The following is a 9,464-nucleotide window of genomic DNA, read 5'->3' as shown; positions in this document are numbered from 1 at the left end:
CATGTCATTGCAAATGGCAAGATTTCTTTTTCTTTTCTTTTCTTTTCTTTCTTTTCTTTTTGGTGGCTGAGTAGTATCCCATTGTGTGTAGATATATACCACATCTTCTTTATCCATTCATCTGTCGACGGACATCTGGGCTCTTTCCATAGTTCGGCTATTGTAGACATTGCTGCTATAAACACTGGGGTGCAGATGCCCTTTCGGATCAGAGTGGCTGCCCCAGCTTGCATTCCCACCAACAGTGTACGAGAGTTCCCCTTTCTCTGCATAGTGAGGGACTCCTTTAAACCTTACCTGGGCAGAGACACAAAAGCCAGCCTTCTCCGAGAAATGGCAGTGTCCTCGTCGCCAGTCATCAGCAGTCCAGGGGGGAAAGTGACTAATCTTGGGTCACCTGAGCGTGGGCAGTGGTGCTGCACATGGCCTGCGGATCTCATTCCCACCCTGCGGTATTTTATGAATCTATTTGTGAAGACCCTGCAGGAGGGAGGGCCTCACTTACTTGTCTGTGTCAAAGAGATATGACAGATTTCCCCATCACCATTTACGCCCTGTTTTTAAAGTCCCATTTGTGCTGTCGGACCTCGCCAAGACAGAAAATGAGAAATGACAAATGAATCTGTCATAACTGCTCTGAAATGGGGGGTGGCTGAGTTGCAACCCTCGCGCCGTGCCCTGGGAGCCAGACGGCAATGAAGAACGAGGAGCAGAGGAAAAGGTTATAAAAATGTTTAGTCTTTGCTTTATTGAGTTACAACAGATGAGCAACAAGTTAGAAAAAAAGGTTTTTTTCCAAACTCCCTAGCATTTTATTTGTGCATGTACCCAAATGGGGGGCAGTGGGGGGGTTGCAAACACAATTCATATTGCAACATTTACACCAGATATGTCTCTTGGTTTTTCCTCTTTAAAAGTTAGGACTAACTGGGGAAAAAAAAAAAGTGCACTCAGGAATCTAAAATTGGCCCAAAAACAAACACACAAACAAACAAACAAAAATCAATTCATGGTGAGGCTTCAGGCTGAAATCTTGTCAAAAACCACACTGAAAAAAGCCAGTCAGGAACAGAAATCAAAACCGAAGCTGTTCATCTTTGTACCATCTAGATAGGAAGACCTCTTTTTGTTTTAATTTCATAGAAGTAATGATAATGCTAAAAATGTGGGAGCCCTTTCTGCTGGTATCTGAAAAGAGGCTGAAAGTGGGGAGCCACCTGCTCCCCGGGTCTCTGGTGCTGGCTTGGCCCAAGGTCAGCCAAAGAGGCCAGGCAGCTGAGAAACCAGATCTACCTGTTGGCAGTTCGGAAAGCCTTGTGCGTGGCTAAACTGGGACCCCAGGGGTGGCTGGGGGAAGCACTGGAAATGGGTCTGATTGGGAAGATCTGTCATCTGTAAACCGTCTCCACTGTAAACCCTCTCCAAGTGGAGACAGATGTCCCAATCCTAGCCCTTCCCACAGAGAAATCACCCAAATTTCAAACTACTTAAAAAAAAAAAAGAACTCTCCCTACCTAAAATCCAGTAGATATAATGGCACTAATGCTAACATCCCCCCTCCCCCAAATTAATAAAATAAAAATTAAAAAAAAAACGAAAAAAGAGAAAAGCACGTGTGATCAGCCCTCCCGCCTGGAAAAAACCTTACAATGGTAGTGCTGGAAAAGGACGTTGCCCTTGATTAAAAAGGTAACAAAATTCCCACATTGTACAAATTGGTTCCAGTATAGCAAGAGGTGGGGGCCAGGGCAGAGGAGCAAACTATTTACAGGGACCCATTGAAAACGCAGTAGTAGGACTTTGGCACTATGAACAATTCCCAGCGGTCCTCTGGGCGGTGTGAGTGAAGGCTGGGGTTCCTGTGCCCTGCAGCCGCACACCCGCTAAGTGGTTCCACTTGGAGTCTCTGGCCAGGGTGGCCCACGGCCGGGGAGGGAGGTTCTCTTCTTTCTTCAAAGACAGAGCGTCCCCTTTATCAGCAATGCAGTTCTGACGGACATCCCTAGGAAGATGATACAAAACCGAGACGAGATGTCAGGAGATGGTCATTCCTGGGGCGGGCGGGGTGCGCTCTTCCTGGCTCTCCTGGGGCGGGGGGGCCCTTCCAAAGCCATCCTGGGGCTTGGAGGAGAGAAAAGTGCCCGTGTTCGGGGCCAGGTTTTAAAAAGAACTGTGTGTTTCTGAGCCCAGCTTGACATCACAGGAAACGGCCCCAGAAGCAGGCCTTTGAACACAGGAGGGTTTTCTGCGCACGTGGAGGTGGTGGCCTGGGATTCTTTACATCATTACAAGGCCCTTTCCTTATTCCTGGAGGGGCGGCCAGACACAGTGGTTCCTAAGAGGTTCCAGAGTCTGACAAACTGGATTCGGGTCCTAACTGTTCTGTTTACTGACAGTGGGGCCATACACACGTGACTAAATCTCTCTAGGGCTTAGTTTTTGCTTCTGTAAAACGGGTAATAATAGAGTTTGCGGTGACGATTACGTAAGCTGACATACGCCCCAGCATTTGGCACAGTGTCCGGTACGCAATTACATAGTCAGTATTATACTACATGGGATTACATACTTTCGTTGTTCTGTTAGGTGCAGCCTTTTCCAAGCATGGTAGGATCATAGCAAGAGGAGACATCTTAAGTGTATTTTTAATTTGACGTTCATAGCAACCCAATGATGTGTGACCATTATTCCCATTTTATGGCTGAGGAAACTGAGCACGGGGAGGCTAAATACTTTGCCTCAGATTACACAGCTAGGAAATGGCTCGGTCAGGATTCCAACCCAGGCAGTCTCCACAGTCTGCTCATAACGTACAAACAGTATTTAGTAAGAATCCGTATGAAGAAATGCTTAATTCTTATATTCTCTGAAGTTATGAACACAGAGCAAGGGCCCTCTGATGAGTTGAATTGTGTCTCCCCAACAAGATATATTGCTGTCCTAATCCTCCGGATCTCAGAATGTCACCCGATATGGAGATTCCTTCACAGAGCTAAGTAATCAAGATGAGGTCATTAGGGTGGCCCCTAATCCAGGACGGCTGGTGACGTTATACACAGGGACTCTGGACACAGGCGGAGTCACTTGGGGAGAGCACCACGTGAAGACAAAGGCAGGGACCACGGTGATGCATCTACAAGCCTACGGGTGCCAGGGACTGCCAGCGACCCAGCAAAAGCGAGGAGAGAGGCGTGGAACACTCTCCCTCACAGCCCCCAGAAGGAAACCACCCTGCCAACGCCAGACTTGCAGTCTCCAGCACCGCGAGAGAACACACTTCTGTTGTGTAAGCCACCCGCTGTAAGGAGCCCTAGGAGGGGAGGACGGGCCACCATGATCACCCCATGGGCTCCCGGGATCTGGAGCTCCTGGGAGACAAGCCCAAGGGGGGCGCCCAGGGCTGTCAAGGGTACAGCGAATAGTCCATGACAGACTGGAAGTGTATCGACTCTACGGATTCCTGAAGCCACTGGCTTTTTCTCTGCCTCCCTCCTGGTGAGGCTGCTGTTGCCTGGCCACTTCTCTGGCTGAGAAGGGACTGGAGGGGGCCCTAGGAGAGCTTTAGCACCAAGAGCCCGTCATCTATCTTGTCATTCGTGCCTACTGCTGATCCCATGGAGAGCCACGTGCACCCCTGGGTGGGCCCACGGACCGCAGCCGGCCTCCTGCTGTGATCCCCCAGGAACTGGGTTTCCCAGCAACCAGGCAGCGAAGGGGGCTGCCTCTGCTTGGATGTCCACCCGAACGGTGCTCGAGATGCCGGGAGACGAGGCCCGAGGCGGGTAGACAGCTACTGCTCTCCCTTCTCCCAGCCAGGCCGAAGAGCACCAGGTCGGCACGGGACTGGGGGTACTGGCCGTGGTAGGTCCGAGCAGAAAGAGCGGAGTAGCGGGGATCCAGGGTCTGCCACTTCCTCGCTGGGTGCCCGTCAGTCCCGCACCCTCCGTGAGACTCGCTTCCGTACTTCACACCTGCCGGGCCGCTGCGAGGGTTAGGGGTGAGCGCAAGGCAAGCAGGTGCTCCCGAAATACTGCTTCGTTTTTTCTTGAGGAAGGCCAGTGTAAAGTCGGGGCTGTAGGGGTCGGTGAGCTCACGGGTGTGCGTGTGCGTGTGCGTGTGCGTGCACGCACTGAGTAAACCTATTTTCTTTCTCTCCCTCTCAAAAATGGAACGGAACCCCGTCTCTTCAAGTGAATGGCAGGAACTCTCACATTTTCAGACATACTTCAGTATTAAGGTGGTTCTTCATCTGCCAATGTGTTATGACGCCCTGTGTCACTTCTTGTGGACACGAACACACATAATCCTCCAACCAGATGTATTAATGAAGAAAAGAACTGAACAAAACCCTTAACCCCTCCCGCCCCCCAACAGACTGCAAGGGCAAAAGGGTGACCCGGAGGAAAGGAGACAGAGCTGCTTTTGCAGAGACCTGGATGTCTGTGGACGGCTCTGGGCCCTTGGGAGCGCCCTTGGAGCTGCTGGATGTCAACTCTCCTTTGACCTCTCCCGGGCTGTGTAGCAGCGGGCAGGACTGTGGGAGCTGGTGGTGCTCTCAGAGCGAGGCTGGGAAGATGCTGGAAACAGAAGGCAGGGTGCTGTCCCTGGGAGGGATATAGCCGTGGCCCAGACGCCTTCCCCGTGGGCAGCCTGGGCTAGCCACAGGCTGCTTCCCCAGAAGGCCTTGCTCCCCAGGGCCCTCGGGTCTCCTTGTGAAGTGCTCCTGCACCTGGGGCCTCCCCAGTACAACCGTATCGCGCTGTCTTCAAACTGCCCGGTCAGTTGTACATCCTGCGAGGACGTGGTCGGGGCCCGCAGCTCACTGCTCACTGGCCCCTGACCCCCTCCCCGCACTGGGTCTGGCCCACACAGTATACTCCAGAGTTCATTCATGAATGAGAAACGGGAAAAGCACGGTGCTTCTGGAGGGCTGGCTGGTTACACAAGGTTGGTGACAGAGCTCCCATTTTCGAATAGCACAGTGATTTTGACGATGTGGCCTCTTGCTAATCCCCTGGGCTTCTAGCTGCAGTCTTACCGCTGGATCAGAGACATTCCCCCTGCCGAGAACCAGTAACGCGATGGATTGATTACTTGATCCTAGGGCACGGCATCTCAGCTTTGGGAGGAAGCAGCAAGGTCATCAGCCCTCTGCCTATGGCCACTGTTCAAACACCTCTACCAAGCCGACATCCAGCCTCTCCCTGAACACTTCCCAGGACAGGGAACCCTCTGCCTCCACAGCGTCCCGTTCTATCTCGCGGACAACTTGGAAGGTTAAAAAGTACTATCTAATTCTTTAGCAAAATCTGCTTTATTATTTTACCCGTTGGGGAAACATGAAAAAATTAGAATTCTTTTCCCATGTGATACCTTTCTGTTTCTGTGTCTCTTTCATTTTCCATGTAGGGATTTCCCTGAGCCCTGCAGACCCGGGAGAGAGTAACACTGTAACTCCGTGAGGAAGAGAAACAAGCACTGTGATAGGGATTTATTATCTTAATAATATTTGAGTCAAACTTCCTTTTCTTGAGAGAGGGCATGGTCTGATTTTAATTAGAATTGGGAAAAGGAAAACATGGTGGCAGGGAAGGGGATTAAGCAATTTCTCAGGGGACGAGGAAGACTCCATCCCATCCCAAATCATTCCCTTGCCAGGCTTCGGTCAGCTCAGGCACGGCTGGCCAATGCTTTTGCCCTGCAGCGGTCTGGAGAGCCTCTGGCCTTGGGGAAATTGCTAAGACATAAAAGTCTGGTAAATCTCCCCCAGGCTGCTTGCAAGGAGGCTCGATGGCCGAAGGAGTCAGAGGGGCTATTGGCTCTTCCTGCCCCCTTTTCCATCTGAGGATATTATCCAGAGGAGTCCAAAGAATTTGAGCAAACAGAATTATATTTTAAACTCACAAGGCACAGCCCTTGTGTTTCCCCATGTGGATTTGGGTTTGAATGCCGGCTCCCCCACAATGGCCACCTGATGTCTTAAGTTCCATCTGGCCTCAGGGCCTTTGAGCATGCTGTATCTTTTGCCTGGAATGCTGGTCCCCTCCTCTCTGCTCAGCCAGCTCCTACTTGACTTTTTGGATTTCAATTCATTTATGATCTCTTCAGAGAAAACTCCCCCAACCACTTAAATCAAGTCAAATCCCCCTATTCCGTATTCTCACAGACCATGTACGTTTCCTTCAAAAAACTTGTCAGCATGGCAGTCTTTCCTTTTTGTTTGCCTAAAGCTTCATTCCTCATGAGACTGTGGGCTCCATGAGGACAGGGACACGCTGGGCACCACAGCCCCCCAGAGTCTGGTGTGCTGCAGGCATTCCACAAATACCAGATGCACGAAGGGGCCAAGTCACTTATGACGGACGCTTCTGGACCAGTGACTTCCTCTCCTTGGGGCCTGCATCCTTCCTCTGACAAAGGAGGGAACTTAGACTTCATAGTTCCTAAGTTGCTACAAGCTTCCCAGAGCACAGTGAGAGCTCCTACTGTGAGAAGCTCCAGAATTAGGTAAATGGAAGTGGTCACAGCTAATTCTCCTTAGGTGCCGGGGCAGCGAGGCTAACGTGCAGTCCCTGAGAAGCATCGCCCAGCGAACACCCAGTGATGGATCCTCCAGCGGACTTTTCCCTTGAGCTGCTCGCACACATGGAGAGCAGACTGTCCCCAGCTCCCCTCCTCTGCCTGCTGTCAGCCAGGAGCAAAGGACTGAAATACCAGATTCCAGACAACTGAGAGCCAACTATGTTTGTTCGTTCTCAGGGTGGTTCAATACATCGCTGTTATGGATCCACTCTGAACCAGGCACTGGGGACTCAGAGATTAATGGGATATGGTCCCCGTGTTCAAGGGTCTGGTGGAGGAGAGACAGGGAAACAGATAATTACATTGCCAGCCAGCCAGCCAGCCAGCCATCTGCTCACTCAAATATCTGTATTTAGATAGCTCATCGGAACAGATCGTGGGGGCACACATATCCCGGATCCTAAACTGTAGCCAGGATGCAACTCTTGGTAGCCTTGAATTTTTGAAGCAAGCTGAACTATGGAAAATATTTTTCTGACATTTCACAGACTTTAACTCTTCTCCAAAGCCATCCCTAGTGACGGGCTGGAAACTAACTGAGGTAGCAGAGTAAGTGAGTGAGTACTTGTGTATTAGTTTTTGTGTATGGTTATCAGGAAACGGCCAAGTCCTGCCGGTCCAGCCCGAGTGGGAGGCGTGCCCTCCCTGTGGTTGGGTCAGGCGCTGGCCTGACAGACGAGAGGTGGCCCTGAGCCCCCACCAGCCCCGAGCTGAGGAACCCAGGGCAAGTCTCTCCGAGCCTCAGTTTTGCCCTCTGCAAAATGGGAAGAAAGCCATACCTATCTCACGGGGATGACGTGAAGTGTAAATGACTTACTGGATGTGCTTGAAGAATCCCAAGCACGTGGCGCAGGCCAGTAAATAGAAACTCTTCGTAGTAGGAGTACTGGGATATTCCATCTGGCCAAACATCGAGGCATATGTCTGGCAATGTGTGGTTCAAGTATTCTGACTCATGTTTCGGAGAGGAGGAGTTTACTGTTCAGCCTCTCACCAGGACAGGTCTCTCAATGGATGGCTCGATCATTGGACCCAGAGGATGAATCAAGACACACAATTCAAGGTCTGGAAAGGACTCCTTATCTTCCTGTCTAACCTCAAGGCTGAGGGAGGCCGGCCTAACTCGACCGCTGTCGTAAGCCTTGTGAAGCTTTAGCAGCGGGGATGCTTAACTCCAACCGAGGGGAAGCCCTGGCATCTGCTCTCAGCTGCTCACCCAAGTTCATCCTCTCTCTCTCTCTCTCTCTCTCGTATATACATCCCATAACACCTTTCCCGAGGCCAAAACTGTGCATTATTTTCAGGGTTATTATATGTGTAACAACTGAACTCAACTGCAGCTTCCTAAATAAATATGTGTTTAAATGAAGGCATCACTGAATATTTATGAATTTCAAGAGACCCATGTGTTCAGTTCATAAAAGCTGTGAAGTCATTTGGAGGGATTTCTTCCAAATTGAAAGGTTCCTTTAAAGGGTCCCCCGTGCAGGATGCCACCACCAGCGCGGACCGCAGCCCCTTGCTCCATACAGTGGCACCTCAGAAATATTGGGAAGCCAGTTAGGGATGTCAGATGTCACCAGGTGTCGAGCAGACCTTAGCCTCTTGTTTGGGAACCTTTTTCAGCTCATGATTGTGGTGTTTACCATAAAGAAACATAAAAGAGGGTTCCTGGTTGTTCCTGATTTTTTTGCGGGGGAGAAAGGGGAGAAAGGGGAAGAAGACAGCTAGCTCCTTCAGCTCTGAATTGTCAATTCTCAACACCCGAGGTATTCCCCACCTCTCAACTCCGCCGCTGGTGGGGAGGGGTTCAGCCAGAAATGGGGAATTTCTTCTGTCAAAAATAGAGAGGCAGAGACAGCAGTAGAAGCCAGGGCTCTGGAGTGGAACTGAGGTGCTGGCTGGGAGAATGTGATAAGTTCCTTGGTTTCTGAACCTCAGTTTCCGGATTTATAAAAATCTAGAGGGGCGCGCCTGGGGGCTCAGTAGGTTCAGTGTCTGACTCCTGATTTTGGCTCAGGTCTTGATCTCAGGGTCGTGGGATCGAGCCCCGAGTTGGGCTCCACGCTCAGCAGGGAGTCTGCTGAAGATTTTTTTTTCTCTCTCTCCCTCTGCCCCTCTCCCCACTTTCTCTCTCGAGTGGGAACATAAATCTTAAAAAAAAAAATCTAGAGAAGCTTCCCTGTCAGGGTCACTAGGAGCACTGAATGAGACCATCTGGGGCCAGAGCGCCTAGCTCTGCCTCGGATCCTCAGGAGGCCTTGTAGGCCCCCTTCTGCCCTTCCCGCCAAAGCTTCTCTCTGTGGTTTCCGCATTGTGTCCCCTCTTTGTGTTTCTCTTGGGCCTCAGGTTAGTGGCAGCCAACACAGGTGGACATTACCAACTGCTGGCGGTGGTACAGCTTGGGGGAGAAGGGATGGGACAGGCGGCCTCAGGGGCCTCTGGGGAGCTGCCACCCTAGACAAGCCCCACTCGGGGTTGGGGATCTGGACATGCCATCCGAGCTCCCTTGGGGATCCAGGGACACTTCACATTCTTATATGCAAACTCAGCGCTGCGACTGGTTCGGAATAGCTTTGCCTGCTGGGGAAAACCATCGTCTTCTTCCAGCTGCCCTTCCTCCTCGTCTGCTGAACCCCACACTCGGCTTTCTGGCTATGCCCAAATGCTCTTGGTTCCTCACCTGCACAATTCCGTCCTTTGTCTCTGGAACTCTGCCTTGTCTGCTCCTTCCACATGCACCGCTCTTCCCTGTGGGCGCACTGGCTAACTCCTTCCCCTCCGCTAGCCCGAGACAGATGTCCTTTCCTCCAGGAAGCCTGCCCTGCCCTCAGCCTGGGTGCCCCTCGTGGGTGCTCCCACGCACAGCTGTGCACGGCTGT

At 51.4% G+C, this 9,464-nt stretch overlaps 1 protein-coding gene across 2 annotated transcripts in view; it reads right to left on the bottom strand.

Moving 5' to 3' along the window:
- Positions 1 to 718: 718 nt before the first annotated feature.
- The window catches only part of ZHX2 (zinc fingers and homeoboxes 2), a 152,107-nt gene continuing 143,361 nt past the window's right edge, over positions 719 to 9,464 (bottom strand). For both annotated transcript variants that reach the window (XM_040625560.1, XM_008689306.2), the window contains one exon: positions 719 to 2,002. The gene's annotated coding sequence lies outside the window, so the exon portion shown is untranslated. The remainder of the gene's footprint in view (positions 2,003 to 9,464) is intronic.

Source organism: Ursus maritimus, unplaced genomic scaffold, assembly GCF_017311325.1.
Source record: "Ursus maritimus isolate PB19 unplaced genomic scaffold, ASM1731132v1 scaffold_9, whole genome shotgun sequence".
NCBI lineage: Eukaryota > Metazoa > Chordata > Mammalia > Carnivora > Ursidae > Ursus > Ursus maritimus.
The sequence above is the reverse complement of the archived record's forward strand: the minus strand, read 5'-3'. Positions and strand labels throughout refer to the sequence as shown.